This window comes from Rutidosis leptorrhynchoides, chromosome 1 (genome assembly GCF_046630445.1).
Source record: "Rutidosis leptorrhynchoides isolate AG116_Rl617_1_P2 chromosome 1, CSIRO_AGI_Rlap_v1, whole genome shotgun sequence".
NCBI classification, from domain to species: domain Eukaryota; kingdom Viridiplantae; phylum Streptophyta; class Magnoliopsida; order Asterales; family Asteraceae; genus Rutidosis; species Rutidosis leptorrhynchoides.
In genome coordinates, this window is record NC_092333.1 from 381,003,658 (window position 1) to 381,018,898 (window position 15,241).

A 15,241-nucleotide genomic window follows, 5' to 3' on the forward strand; every position below is an offset into this window, starting at 1 on the left:
TTAAATAGTGTGCAGATCCTATTAAAGGTACGTAAATGTTCATTAGGATCTTCCTTCGGCGCACCACTAAATTGGCATTGATTAGTCACCATGTGTAGAATTTGTCCTTTGATTTCATAATCTGGCGCATTAATGTCTGGATGAGTAATTGCGTGACCTTGGCCAGTGCGTTTAGCTCTCATTCGGTCTTCCATACTTAAAGGTTCCAGATTCTCCATAATTGAATTTGTTGAATCGGTATCACTAGATGATTCTGATTTAATGGTTCGTTCCTCAACAATCTCTGTTTGAATAATTGGTGGCTCCGGAGGAAAGTTTAATGGTTCAGGATCTATGAACCGTTCCTGAATATTCTCCGGATTCTCAATTGTGAGGTTGGGTTCAAAAAATGGATTATCGGAAATTTGAACTGAAGTACTTGGTCTACTGGATGACGATTCTAAAGAAAAATCAACGGCGGTTATATTTGCTAAATGTCTTGATCTAGTTACAGGTGGTGAACGTACAAAAGGTGATGAACGTCTTGCTCGGTGCATTCACTGAATATCCTATTAGTTTTAAAAAGGAAAGAAAAATTATAATAAGTTATCCAATTAATAGACTTTTCTGATTTTGCCCACATTTCGAATAGCCAAAAGATGCAGCAGAGGGGCAGGATTCGTTTGGTCTCAATATAATTGAGGACTGTTTGGCTCCAATAACCCGGTCCACGTACAAATCCAACTATTACTACGAACCAGAAAATTTTGATGTCTATCAATTTAACCACTTAAAATAAATTTTCGTAATTTTAAGAAATTTAGAGAAGAAGTAGAAAAAATTCTAAGTCCTAAAAACTAGAATGGCGAGAAATAAGAGAGAAAAAGAGTTCGTCGCAAAAGGTCGAAAAAGAAAAATGGTTGAAAAATAAAAGGTGACGGAAAAATAAAAGAAACTTATAAAAACTTAAAAATACTTGACTAACCTAACCTTATTACTACAACTAACTTAAAATTATAATCGCAAATTGAAATTACTAATTGGAATGATAATTGATACATAGTAAAAGGTGTCTAAAAATATTAAAGCTTACAGGAAAAACTAAATCCCAAATGGAAATAACTTAAAAAGAAACTAAAACTTAAAAAGGCGTCACAAAATTCTAAAGTACCTAAATCTTAGTCTAAAGAAAAAGCACTTAAGGAATTCTACGGCAAAGCCTAAAAATCTAGGAGTAAAAATGACTATGGCAAAAACTAAGTTTAAAATTAAATATGAGCTAAAAATACAAATATTACGCTAAAATGATTAAAAAGGGACAAAATATAAAAATATACAAAAAGTTGTAAAAAGTACAATTTTTATAAAAATATTATTTTTATATTATTTATTTTATTAAACTATTAATTTTACAATTTAAATAAATTAATTAAACTAAAAATACAAATTAATTAAAAAGTAAAAGTTAAAATAAAACTAATAATAATAATAATAATTATTAGGGTTAAATAATAATAATAATAATTAATAATCCGTAATAAATGCTGAATTAGGGTTCTGTCGCATGTCAGAATCACTCCGCGAGTTGCGGTAATTAAAGCATCAAACCCCGCGAGTCGCGGGGTTCAGAAATTCAGATGACAGCTTATTAAATTCGACGAGTTTTTTCTTTATTTATTTATTTTTTTTATTTTCTGTTTTCTGTTTTTATATAAATAAAAGATATTTAAATAAAACTTATATTTTTTATAAACTAAAATAAAAATAAAGAAACTTAAACAACTTAAATATTTAACAAAATCTTAAAAATACTTATATTTTTGTTTTTCTTTTTATATTTTCGAATATTTAAAACGTATTTTTACAAAAGCGACTTTTAATAGAAGTAAACTAAAAATCTTTTTTTTTTATTAGCGTTGCGCTTCCAGCGTTTAAGAGTGTCCCCGGCAGCGGCGCCAAAAATACTTGATGTGCAGCGGGGTGTATATAAAATAGTTATTAATTTTAGCAGGAAATACTATTAAATACGATACAATTTTACACAAGATATTTATTTATTTATAGAATGAATATACTTAAACCTTGCTACAACACTTATAGGCAGTGTACCTAATCGTAAAGTAGTGTAGTTTTTAGTAAGTCCGGTTCGTTCCACAGGGAAATCTTTAAACAAAGCTTAACGCTATATTAGTTTACTTTTATAAAAATACAAATATATATATAAGTAATATTATTATTATAAAGGGGGTTTTTACCGTTTAATGACCGGTTTGTCGATTTTAAAACTTTAGTCGCAGTTAAAACCAAATGTAAAATATTAAAAATAAATACAAGGCTTAAATTAAAGCGTAAAGTAAATAACGATAATGAAATTGCGAATAATAAAAGTGCGATAAAATAAAATTGCGATAATTAAAAAGTACGATAATTAAAAGTGCGATTAAATAACAATAAATAAAAGTGCGATAATTAGAAGTGCAATTAAATATAAAATAAAGGAAATTAAATATGAAATAAAAGAATTATGCTTATTTAAACTTCCGTAATCATGATGTTTGACGTGTTGATTTTAGTTTTATGCCCATGGGTTAATTGTCCTTTGTCCTGGATTATTTAATATGTCCGTCTGGTTTTTGTCCATAACAGTCCATCAATCATAAATATAAAGTGCGAGTGTCCTCGTCAAATTATTATTATACCCGAAGTTAAATATTCCAACTAATTGGGGATTCGAATTGTAACAAGGTTTTAATACTTTGTTTAATGAATACACCAGGTTATCGACTGCGTGTAAACCAAGGTTTTACTACTTTGTTAACAATTACACCAATTACCCTTGAATGTAATTTCACCCCTGTTTTAATTATTCTAGTGGCTATTAATCCATTCCCGTGTCCGGTTAAATGAACGATTATTCGTACATATAAATACCCCGCCCATCGTGTCCGATCGAGTGTATATGGTAATTTATAAGGACGCCCAATTGTAAATCTTTATATTAACATTAACAAACTATCATTTAGTTAAACAAATATAAAGCCCATTAATAGCCCATAGTCTAATTTCCACAAGTGTCGTTCTTTTGTCCAAACCCCAATTATGGTACAAAGCCCAATTACCCAATTTTAGTAATTAGCCCAACATCATGATTACTTCTTTTTAAATAAGCATAATAATAACTTAGCTATGAGACATTAATATAAAAAGGTTGAACATAACTTACAATGATTAAAAATAGCGTAACGTTACACGGACAGAATTTCGACTTACACCCTTACAACATTTGCTAACATACCCTTATTATTAGAATTATAATTAAAATTAAAATATAAATTATAAATATAAATATAAATTTTACGTATGAATGAGGAAGAAAAAGATTATATTTTGCGATCAGAATTCGGTTGGCTTTATAGGCAGTTTTTCATTTTGGGGCTCCGCGACTCGCGGCCAATTTTGCCTTTAAACTCCGCGAGTTGCGGAGGTTACTTTTACAGCTCAGAGGAGTTTGGCTCTTTGTTTACCGACGGTTTATAATATATATATATATAATATATATATAATTAATATAATTAATTATATATTATATTATATTTATATACATAGTTAACTTGTAATTTTTAGTCCGTTGCGTCGAGCGTTAAGAGTTGACTCTGGTCCCGGTTCCGGATTTTCGAACGTCCTTGCGTACAATTTTATATTTTGTACTTTGCGTTTTGAATCTTGTACTCTTGTAATTTCGAGACGTTTTTTATCAATAATTAGAACCTCTTTGATTGTCTTTTGTTCTTTTGAGCTTTTTGGTCGTTTGCGTCTTCAATTCGTCGAATCTGTCTTTTGTCTTCACCTTTTATTATTTAAACGAATATCACTTGTAAATAGAACAATTGCAACTAAAAGCTTGTCTTTCTTGAGGAATAATGCTATGAAATATATGTTCGTTTTTAGCATTATCAGATTCCTAATAATTAACGATGAAATATTGATCCATAACTTCATTAATATTCTGCGAAGAATATGTGGTTCCTAACAGTTTTAGAGATTACTTATTCTAGCTCAAACTAAAAACAAATGAGATTAATATCATATTAACTCATTAAATCCATGATTACATCTGAAGAAAATATATATGCAAGTATATTTTCATAAAGATTGTAATTAAAAATTCTTTTGTACAAACTGTGAATGATGAAAATATTTTAACGGGTAGGTAATACTTGAGGGATATTTAGATTTCACATTAATAAATTACACTGTACATTATTCGAAGCTGATTCAACAGTCATTCACTATCCTATTTACAACCACCGATATACGTATCTGTTCACCGCAGAATAACCATTTTCATACAATTTCATATTTGGATTTTGATTTACCAGAATCCAACAAGTGGAATAATAAAGAAAACATTGGACAAAATAAAATTTGTTAGAAGCAAACAAATTAACTATGAGAAATTTTGTTAAGAATCCACGCTAACTGTTCCTAGCTAACTGTTCATAGCTAACTGATTACATTTAATTTATCGCAATTTAATTATCGCCATTTATATTCTCGCAAATTTTATTTATCGTTAATTAATTTCTGTTATTTATTTTGCGCACTTTAAATATCGGGACACGTATACAAGGTTTTGACATATCATATCGACGCATATATATATATATATATATTATTTGGAATAACCATAGACACTCTATAAGCAGTAGTGCTTGAGTTAGCTATACAGGGTTGAGGTTGATTCTACAATAATATATATACTTTGAGTTGTGATTGAGTCTGAGACATGTACACGGGTCACGATACGTATTAATTAATTCGAATATTTTAAACTATATATGAATTATTGAGTTAGTAACTATGGACTGCTAACTATGGACTACCAAGATTGGACAATTAAAATGAATCAAAATATTGATTATAACATATGAAACTAAACAATTCTTCAAGTTTGCCACTTGATTTCCTCTTAAACCTCATTTGTATCTCGACGATTACAATCTACGTTCAAACCTTTCATGATTCTTGAAAACACCTCAATCGAGATGATGATCCAACCACATGTTATCCACAGTCACGCACCTGGGAGAACTTTCGAAATCCAAGTAGAAGTTTAATACGAATGTATGATACATCGGCGTGTTATTACCGAAAATCACTTTACAATCCCTATCTAAATTAGCCAATTTTGTCACAGCTTCAGCAAATCAACTTCGACTTTCATTCGGATTAGCCTTATTATAACCTCGATATATACGATGTCATTTCATCATCGTTACCGGGGAACCGTTTGAAAGGACCCGTTCATATACATTATAAACGATTCACAATAGTTGATTACATCACGAGGTATTTGACCTCTATATGATACATTTTACAAACATTGCATTTGTTTTTAAAAGACAAACTTTCTTTACATCGAAAATTGACAGGCATGTATACCATTTCATAATATCTACTATTCAACTATAAATTGACTTAATAATAATAATCTTTAATGAACTCAATGACTTGAATGCAACGTTCTTCGAAATATTCCATGAAAGACTCCAATTAATATCTTTAAAATGAGCAAATGCACAGCGGAAGATTTTTTTAATACCTGAGAATAAACATGCTTTAAAGTGTCAACCAAAAGGTTGGTGAGTTCATTAGTTTATCATAATCATTCATTTTCATCATTTTAATAGACCACAAGAATTTCATTTCCAGTTCTCATAAATATACGTCCCATGCATAGAGACAAAAATCATTCATATGGATTGAACACCTGGTAACCGACATTCACAATATGCATATAAGAATATCCCCATCATTCCGGGATCCTCCTTCGGACATGATATAAATTTCGAAGTACTAAAGCATCCGGTACTTTGGATGGGGCTTGTTGGGCCCAATAGATCTATCTTTAGGATTCGCGTCAATTAGGGTGTCTGTTCCCTAATTCTTAGATTACCAGACTTTAATAAAAAGGGGCATATTCGATTTCGATAATTCAACCATAGAATGTAGTTTCAATTACTTGTGTCTATTTCGTCAAACATTTATAAAAGCGCATGTATTCTCAGTCCCAAAAATATAAAGGGTAAAAAGGCAAATGAAACTCACCATACTGTATTTCGTAGTAAAAATACATATAACGTCATTGAACAAGTGCAAGGTTGGCCTCGGATTCACGAACCTAAATTAATTATATATATTTATGTGTTGGTCAATATTTGTCTAACAAATTAGGTCAAGTCATAGTGTACCACAATCCTAATGCTCGAGACTAATATGCAAAAGTCAACAAAAGTAAATTTGACTCAAAATAATTTCCAAAAATCTATACATGATTAATATATAGTTTAAATATCGTCGTTTTATATTTTTAAATATTTTAAAAAGATTTATTAGAGTAAATAATATAATTTATTTATTAATAAATAAAATTTTATATTAAATTTATATAATAAAATATACTTTTATATATATTAAGTAATAAAATTTATAGGGTTCATTTAATATCATAAAGATAATATGATAGGTATTATTAAAGTAAGTTATTAGACGTAGTAAAATATGTTTGTATCACATATTTATTTGATAAAATAATATCTATAATGATAGTAAGTAAAAGTTGTATTATTTTGTAATAATAATTATTATTATAAAAATATCAATATTTATAATTACAAGGATGACATTATGATAAAACGATAATTCTAATTATGATAACTTTAATATTTACGATAATTTTTAATATTATCTTTAAAATAATAATTCTATTTAAAATAATAATAATAATGATATTTTATAGTAACAATGACATTTCTATTAAAATGATAATTTTTGTTAAAATGATAGTTTTAATACTAACGATACTTTTAATAATAATAGTAATGATAAAAATAATAAGAATGATAATTTTATCTAAATCAATATCTTATAATATTTTAATTTCATCATGATACTCTTACTCATTATTTCCTAATCGTTTCGTTTAATAGCTTTTAATTGTCTTTTATATCGTGTTCATAATAATGATAATAATAGTAATCAAAATAATTAGGTGTTACAAATATTTGTTTTAATTACACTAATATTAATAATGATAGTTACTATAACATTATTAACGATAATACTAATAATTATCTTAATGATAATATAGTAATAATAATAATAATAACAATAACCATTTTTAAATAATGATATATATATTAATAATGATAATAATAATAATAATAATAATAATAATAATAATAATCATAATAATAATACTAATAATAATAATAATAATAATAATAATAATAATAATAATAATAATAATTGGATAATAATAATAATAATACTAATTATATTTTAGATTATCATTATGATAATAACGATAGTAATAATAAAAAAAATAACAATTTTTAATGATAAATCCCTTTTATTGATAAAGATAATAATAATGATAATAATAAGATAAAACTAGAACGACGATAAAAACGACAATAATAATAATAATCATTTTTAATAAAAATATCGAAAATTCAATTAATTATAACTTCTAATCCGTTCATCGAAACCATTCGATATCTAAAGGAAAAGTTCTTAATTTTTCGCTAGCTTTCCAAGGACATGCATATCTTATACCTTATCTCAACCGCAAGTGTAACTAATTCAAGATTCAACCTAACCTGTCTAAGGGCAATATCAAAAGTACAAGCATGCATAATCCTAAATACTCGAGCACTAGTCAGGGATACACTATTAGTATGTAAAAGTTAAATTATGAGTACTCACGTATCAATATTGAGATTCAATATTGCAGGAAAGGTACGTAGACGCAACGGAAATGATAAACACTATATTGACCTCACGAGCATACCCATGAACCATACCCAATCACCTCCATAGCTATAACCCATAATTTCCTTAATCCAATCCCACTTGAAAATCAATTTCGAAATCACCCGGACCGCACTCCGACGTAATATTTTATGTATACTAATAATATCTTGAAATAATACGGAGTAAATATATATATGTGAATCGATTGAGAGAGTTTAGAGAAAAATATTTTCAAGTTTCTATGAAATAATGAAACCTATTGAATTCTATTTATAATAGATTTTTGAATTATTAAAGTGAATTATTAAAGTATAAATTATTAAAGTGAATTATTAAAGTATGAATTATTAAAGTGAATTATTAAAGTATGAATTATTAAAGTGAATTATTAAAGTATGAATTATTAAAGTGAATTATTAAAGTATGAATTATTAAAGTGAATTATTAAAGTCAAAGTAAAGTAAAAAATAAAGTAAAGGTAAAGTTTAAGTATAGTAAAAGTATAAAACTATGTACGTGTAATACGCGTATAAATATATATAATATTAATTTAAATCGTTATATATATTTAATAAAATAAAATATAAATATCGTTATCTTTATCATACTGGTTAAGTAATGAGTTGTCAAAACTGGTTCTAGATATTTATAAAAGTTATATACGTTTTAATAATAAAGTTCTTTTTAAACTGAAAACGTTTTTGTACGTTTGAAACTAAATCAAATAAATATAATAATTTTGTTTTCCAAAACCAAATATATTTTTAAGAATCATTTTGTTTAAAGGTTAAAATAATGGAAATCGTTATATCATAAAACGTTTTAGAAAAGTAGAATCATATATATTCATAATAGGTTTCAAGTTTTTAAATTACAGTCTGTTGGTGAAGCATGGGATAAAGTTCAAAGGTTAAATAAACGTATGAAATCATCTTAATGAAAAATGTCGAGTTACTTACTTGTCGATATCCAACATCTAAGTTAGTTACACTTCACGTTCTTACTTATAAATCACTTTACCATTTTCCGAATGTTGTAAAAAAGAATAGATTTCTTAAATCACAGTGGACCTCATAACATAGACCCGTAATCATATCACAATGTATCTGATTCCATCGATAAACATATTGAAACAAATACGTTCATGTAAAGTATTATACGTTTAATACTTTATTAATATTCTCAAGTTATAATATATATACATATATATACATATTTATTTATATATAACGGTTCGTGAATCGTTGGAATTTGGTCGAGGTTATAATGAATGCATGAACACAATTTAAAATTCTTGAGATTTAACTTAACAAACTTTGCTTATCGTGTTGGAATAATATAAAGATAAAGTTTAAATTTGGTTGGAAATTTCCGGGTTGTCACACCGTTTATATTCCACCACATTAGCAGTAAACTTACCAGCAACTTCAATGAATTTGGACTTTTCGAAAAATCATTATATTCATTGAAACCCCATCGCGTATTCATCTATACCCTGTAACAATAATTGCCATACCAATTACCGAGAATCAACAATCAGTATTTCGAATCTCGCAGCATTTCTACATCAATAGTTATATGTATACATATAACAATTATCTTCTAGAATTACGATCTTCAATTCTGAAATTTTGAAAAGCACCCAGCCTACGAATCAATACTTTGAGCTTTGAAAAAGCTGAATGAAGCAGCAGAAACTGTAGGCAACCGTAAATGACCTTAATCGTTGAAAGTTTGATAATAAAGAATAGTATGTTGGAAAAGCTCAGAAAAGTTGGAACTGGAAAATGGATTGAGCTAACCACGAAGGAGACCAAGGATAAATACAAGGACCATACCCTATATTCATAGAATCCAGGTAATTCTGGATCCGTTGAAATCTTTAGAGAATATCTTGCTCCGAAGTCATGTTAAAATCTTGCGGAAAATTTTTCTTCATCAACCTTCGAACTTGGAAATTCCAAAATATCATCATAAATATCTTCGATATTTCTGAGGATATTTTTGTAAATATTCTCGTCCGAAATTATATACCTCTTCGTGCTTCCTGTGTTTCATTATATTGGAAACTTTTGTAAAATTTGAATTTAATTTATGAATGAATTCTGGAGAAATGTAAAGAAATTGATGCATGAATTAGTATAATATAATGACACTTGATCAATGTGATTATATTACAGTAAGTCGTGCTGAGTTTCTAATGGAACGTGATGATCCATAGATCATACCGTCATCATGTGCCATGTTGCATAACTCTTTCATTCTATTTAATCTCTAAACATATTAAGAACATATTTTCTTGATAGTTCTATCATTCCCGTATATTCTGGTAATTTAACCAATCAAGATCGTGCTATTACAATTTCTATCTTAGAACATTAGTCATGTTCATTCGAACTTCATACTTACAAAATTCTGAACCATTATTCGTTTGACTTAAAGTCGGGAAGAGGAAAACAAAAGGATGGGACTCCAAAATATAGAGGAGATAGAGGAAATGGATTTATAGTGAGAAAAAAAAATCAGGCAGGTAATCGAAACAGATTATCGCATTTAACCAAAGAGGATCCTAATCCCTTAATTACCGAAGAATCAAATCTTATTTCAAAAATTATCTCTAAATTCCTTGAATTTCGGAAATCAACCGTGACTACGTGATATAGCCGAAACGGACGGTTTTTATTTGCGCGGTGTCGTTAGGCCGCGGCTCGCTAGGATCAGCCACTCGTGGGAGAGGGTACTGTTTTAAATTTATATTTAGCAGGGCCTAAATCTTACTACTCCTTATAAGTAAGGGAAGTATGACCTAGAGTCCTATTTTTGAGATATCAGTAACATCGAACCTATATTGTAGCCTAAGATAGTTAGGGAGTAGTGAATATTTATTTTGGGATTTTCTAATTTATAAGATAGATAAAGTAAATGCGATAAAATTTGTAATCCAGATAAGGTTAAAGTAAGTGCATACTATGACTTCATCAGTTATTCTGCCGAGATTATGGAATGTTGGCTCATGAATAGGCAGAGGCCTTGTATTCATTACACTGGTCCTAAACACCCCTGTCATAAGACATGTCACTGGGTACTGCGTTAGGCTTGAAGATTCTGAATAGACAGCAATGTCCCTTACCCCCGACACCCGTGCAGTCTGACTACAGGCATACATGTTCAAACGGCTCATCCAATTGAGCGACTCGGTTGGGTGACGTATTAACATTCCAAAATGGTCTAAACTTTCTTAAGCATAATAGAATACATGGTTTACCATATTCGAGAGACGTGATGTGCTTCAATGCTTTCGTTAATGATTGGTAAAAGATAGTTATGCCCTTAAAAAGAGTTCAACCATAAAGAACACCATGGCCAAGTCAAGTCTGACTTCCATGAACACGTTCGGTTATCCTAACGGTCCAATCCTTTATGTGTCTAAACAAACAGTTCCTTAATTAACTAAGAATCCCTCAAACGGGGTGCAATGCTTGAGACTGCATTATGGTGCAGTGTACTGGTTAACACTAACCGTGTTCCATGGCCTTACTTAGCAGAGGTACAGCTTACAACAACCGCTGTGCTTCAGCGTGCACGTACGAAGTTTATATACTTGGTGACTACACTAGCATGGTCTGGGACCGACAATGTACTAGGGGTCTAGTCAGATGTTTCACTACGAAAGAGTCCTCAGTCGAAATCCAAAGCTCGATAGACTTACTACAACCGGTGTGCCTCGGTCGATCTTACGTTATATCCGAGAGACTTCTCTTACCAAGGGGTGACACAGATAGTGTACTCTGAATCGGGGTTCGCGACTTCCCAATAACAGAGCCTATAACTACGTTCTATTAGTTGAAAAAGCGATTGAGTTTAAAGCATAATCGGAAAGCATTTCGACAGCATACACAGACCATAATATTATTTTGGCATTATAACTGCTTACATCATAGCATACATTAAAGATAACTACTCGCTAATCATGGCAATAATATCATAAAACATTATATAAGATATAGGATAGAAGTACCAGTAGATTAAACGAGTTCCGAATACAAAAGTGACAACTTCAAGACTTCAGACCGCTCCTAATACAATCTTCAGCGTTCGCCTCCGGGTACTTAATTTCCCGCTCGGAGGTGAGAAGGCCTTGAAAGTATGACTAATATTGTACAAGAGAGAGAAAGAAGTGAATTGAAGTGTGTGTGGAATGAATGACAAAGACCCTTTAAATAGACTTGGAATTTGCCAGCATACGCCTGGCAGGGCGTATGGCAGGCCGTTTTTGGCAGGCCGTATGCAAGGCAGGCCTTATGGTGGCTCGTGTGGTGGCACGTATATGGCAGGCCGTTTCCATACTGGCAGGCCGTATGGCTTGTTGGTCAGCCTTGATTCCCTGGATCGTAACTTGATTTCTTGTCTTTCACCGTTTTCGCTCTAGAATCTTCGTTTTAGCTCCGATTCTCTTGATTCTTTTTGTACCGCCTTCGTAATTACTTGTTCTTCAATTCTAACCAACGAAGTGGGTATTTTACCGACAAAGTTCGAATCTTTCTTGTTTTTGGGCCTTAATATCGGGGTGAAAACGTGACTTTTTAGCCGATATCACTACGTCACCGGTTAGGACAAACCTGTATTTACTCATTTCACTCTTTTTGTGATAGCTTCATTTATACTCTTCGCGTAATTGAATTATTACTCAATGATGGTAAAACTTTATTTATCAACCTATATTCATCATGAGAACATATTTATTATTAGCCATGACCATCTCAATCAAATTTCAGGACGAAATTTCTTTAACGGGTAGGTACTGTGACGACCCGAAAATTTCTGACCAAATTTAAACTTAATCTTTGTATGATTTTGACACGATAAGCAAAGTCTGTAAAGTTGAGTCTCAAAAAGTTTGAACTATTTTCATATATTCATGTGACGTTCAACTGTCCTCGATGATTCACGAACCATTGCTTGTAAATATGTGGATATATATAAATATGTGTATATATAAATATATGTATATATATATATATATAATAACATGAACATTAATAAACTATTATATACATTTATTGTTATAAATAAATATGTACAATAAAATACATTGTAATAAAAACTATTATTTTATATGTATATTTCTTGTATATATATATATATATATATATATATATATATATATATATATATTGTTATATTTAATTTAATTATTTAATATATATTTATTTGCGTAGTAAATTTTGTTATTTAAAATTATTTATATATATACATAGTGTATATTAAATATAATTAATTTTGAGCTTAACTGGTAAATGTCTGTAATTTTCGGTTGACGTTTAATTATTTTTAAAATAGGTCTAATATATATATATATATATATATATATATATATATATATATATATATATATATATATATATATATATATATATATATATATATATATATATATATATATATATATATATATATATATATATATATATATATATATATATATATATATATATATATGAAGTTTTAAGATAAAAGTTTTTCCAAAATTTGATTAAAAAGATAATAGTTTTGATAAATATTTTTTTACCTTTTCAATCGAAGTTTTTGTACTCCGTACATATAAATTAGAACAGAAAATAAATAATTATCGAATCTTTTTGATCAGGTTTCAAACAGGTAATGACCAGAATAAATAAATGGTATTAATTTAAAATTTTGAGATTTTTAGGAACACTTTTATACGCTAACTTTTTAGCAATGGACACGATATGTTATCCTATTAAACTGTCGGTAGGAAATGAGGCTGCTAACTGTGTACTTACACGTTTCCTTCTATTAGACTTGTGAATGTGAATTATATTAGTACTATATTTATTATTATATTATATATATTATATTAATATAATTCTCTATATATAGAGATGCATATACATATGCATATAACACACCCATGTACAAACTTCACTACAACACCACCGGCTACTTTCATCGCCAACCACCACGAACCACCTTCTTCTCCGGCAACCAATCACTACCATGATTCACTACCTTTTTATGTGGTAACTAGAACCGAACACCATAACACCTTGAACCTGCCATAACTACCACACTAAAGCATCACCATCTTCACGACATCCTACAACCATCAAACCACCCGTCGTCTCCACCACTACAACACCATTACAACCACCATCACCATTATCATCACTTATTGAACCACCATCGTGACCTACAGTCGACAACCACCATGAAATCTCTACCCACCATGAATAACGAAACCTTCCATCTTCAAAATTGTGCTGCTCGAATTGTCTGTTTATGATGTAACCCACGTGAACCAACAACAACAGATCATCACCACCATCTATAAAAATCACCAACATGCAATGGTTACTTTTTTGCTTCATGTTCCTGTTCCAATCAACACAACCATCGAGACCATCATAATATAACCCATAACACCACATGTTTCTTGTTTTCTGTTCGAAGAACACAACCACATATTCATCATCACAAACCCATAAACTACCATCGAAAACCCTACTGTTGCTATTTTTTTTTCTACTTCTTCTAGTACTCGATTGAACACCATCATTAACATGTTGTTATATATTCAAACTCCCTTAAAATTACTCGAACTACTGCTGGTTTTCTGATTCATGTTCGGTTACTACTGCTCTTACACACTTTCGAAACCTACAAACAATCACCTCATCGGTCGTACATAAAATACCATCGTAACCCACCAATTTTTTTTACCATTACTTCTGTTGTGTTCACTGCTACTGTTATCATACGCTGCTGTATGCTTCTATTGTTTCTATTCAGTGAGAAAATGGAAGAACAAGAAAGAATGAAGTAAAGATAATTGATATGAACATTTAACTTGAAGGTGATGATATAAGTGCTGTTGATTTTTCTGTTTGGCTGACAAAAACTAACCAAACAACCCCACCCATTATTCTTGTGAATTTACTTTCATCACTACGTTTATATCTTTCCTCGATTTTTTTTTTTTTTTTGCGAACTGATGTATCACGAAATTTTCTTTTTCTACCAATCAAAACAACTGGGTCAGGGATGGGCGAATATGGACTACCATTTTTCTACTTGTTGGGCCGTGCCTCGTTGTGTACTTGGGCCGTATTTGGTTTTTCGGTTGGGCTGTGGACATGCGCAGTTATTAACGATGATAACAATTTAATGTTTAGGTGATGATATTTGTTTATGATAATGATGATAATTCGAGTTAAAAATGGTAGAAATGGTGTTGTGATGATCGTGATTTGAGATGAGTTGATCAAACTGTTCGAATAATAAGAATGATGATACGGATGTATAAATGATGAAGATGGTAACAGAATTATTAGATAAGTAAAATTAATAACTGAAACAAAATAGAAAGTAAGGAGCAGAGGAATGGTTTAGGTTGTTATCGGGTTAGCGGGACGTCGCGGGTTCAAAC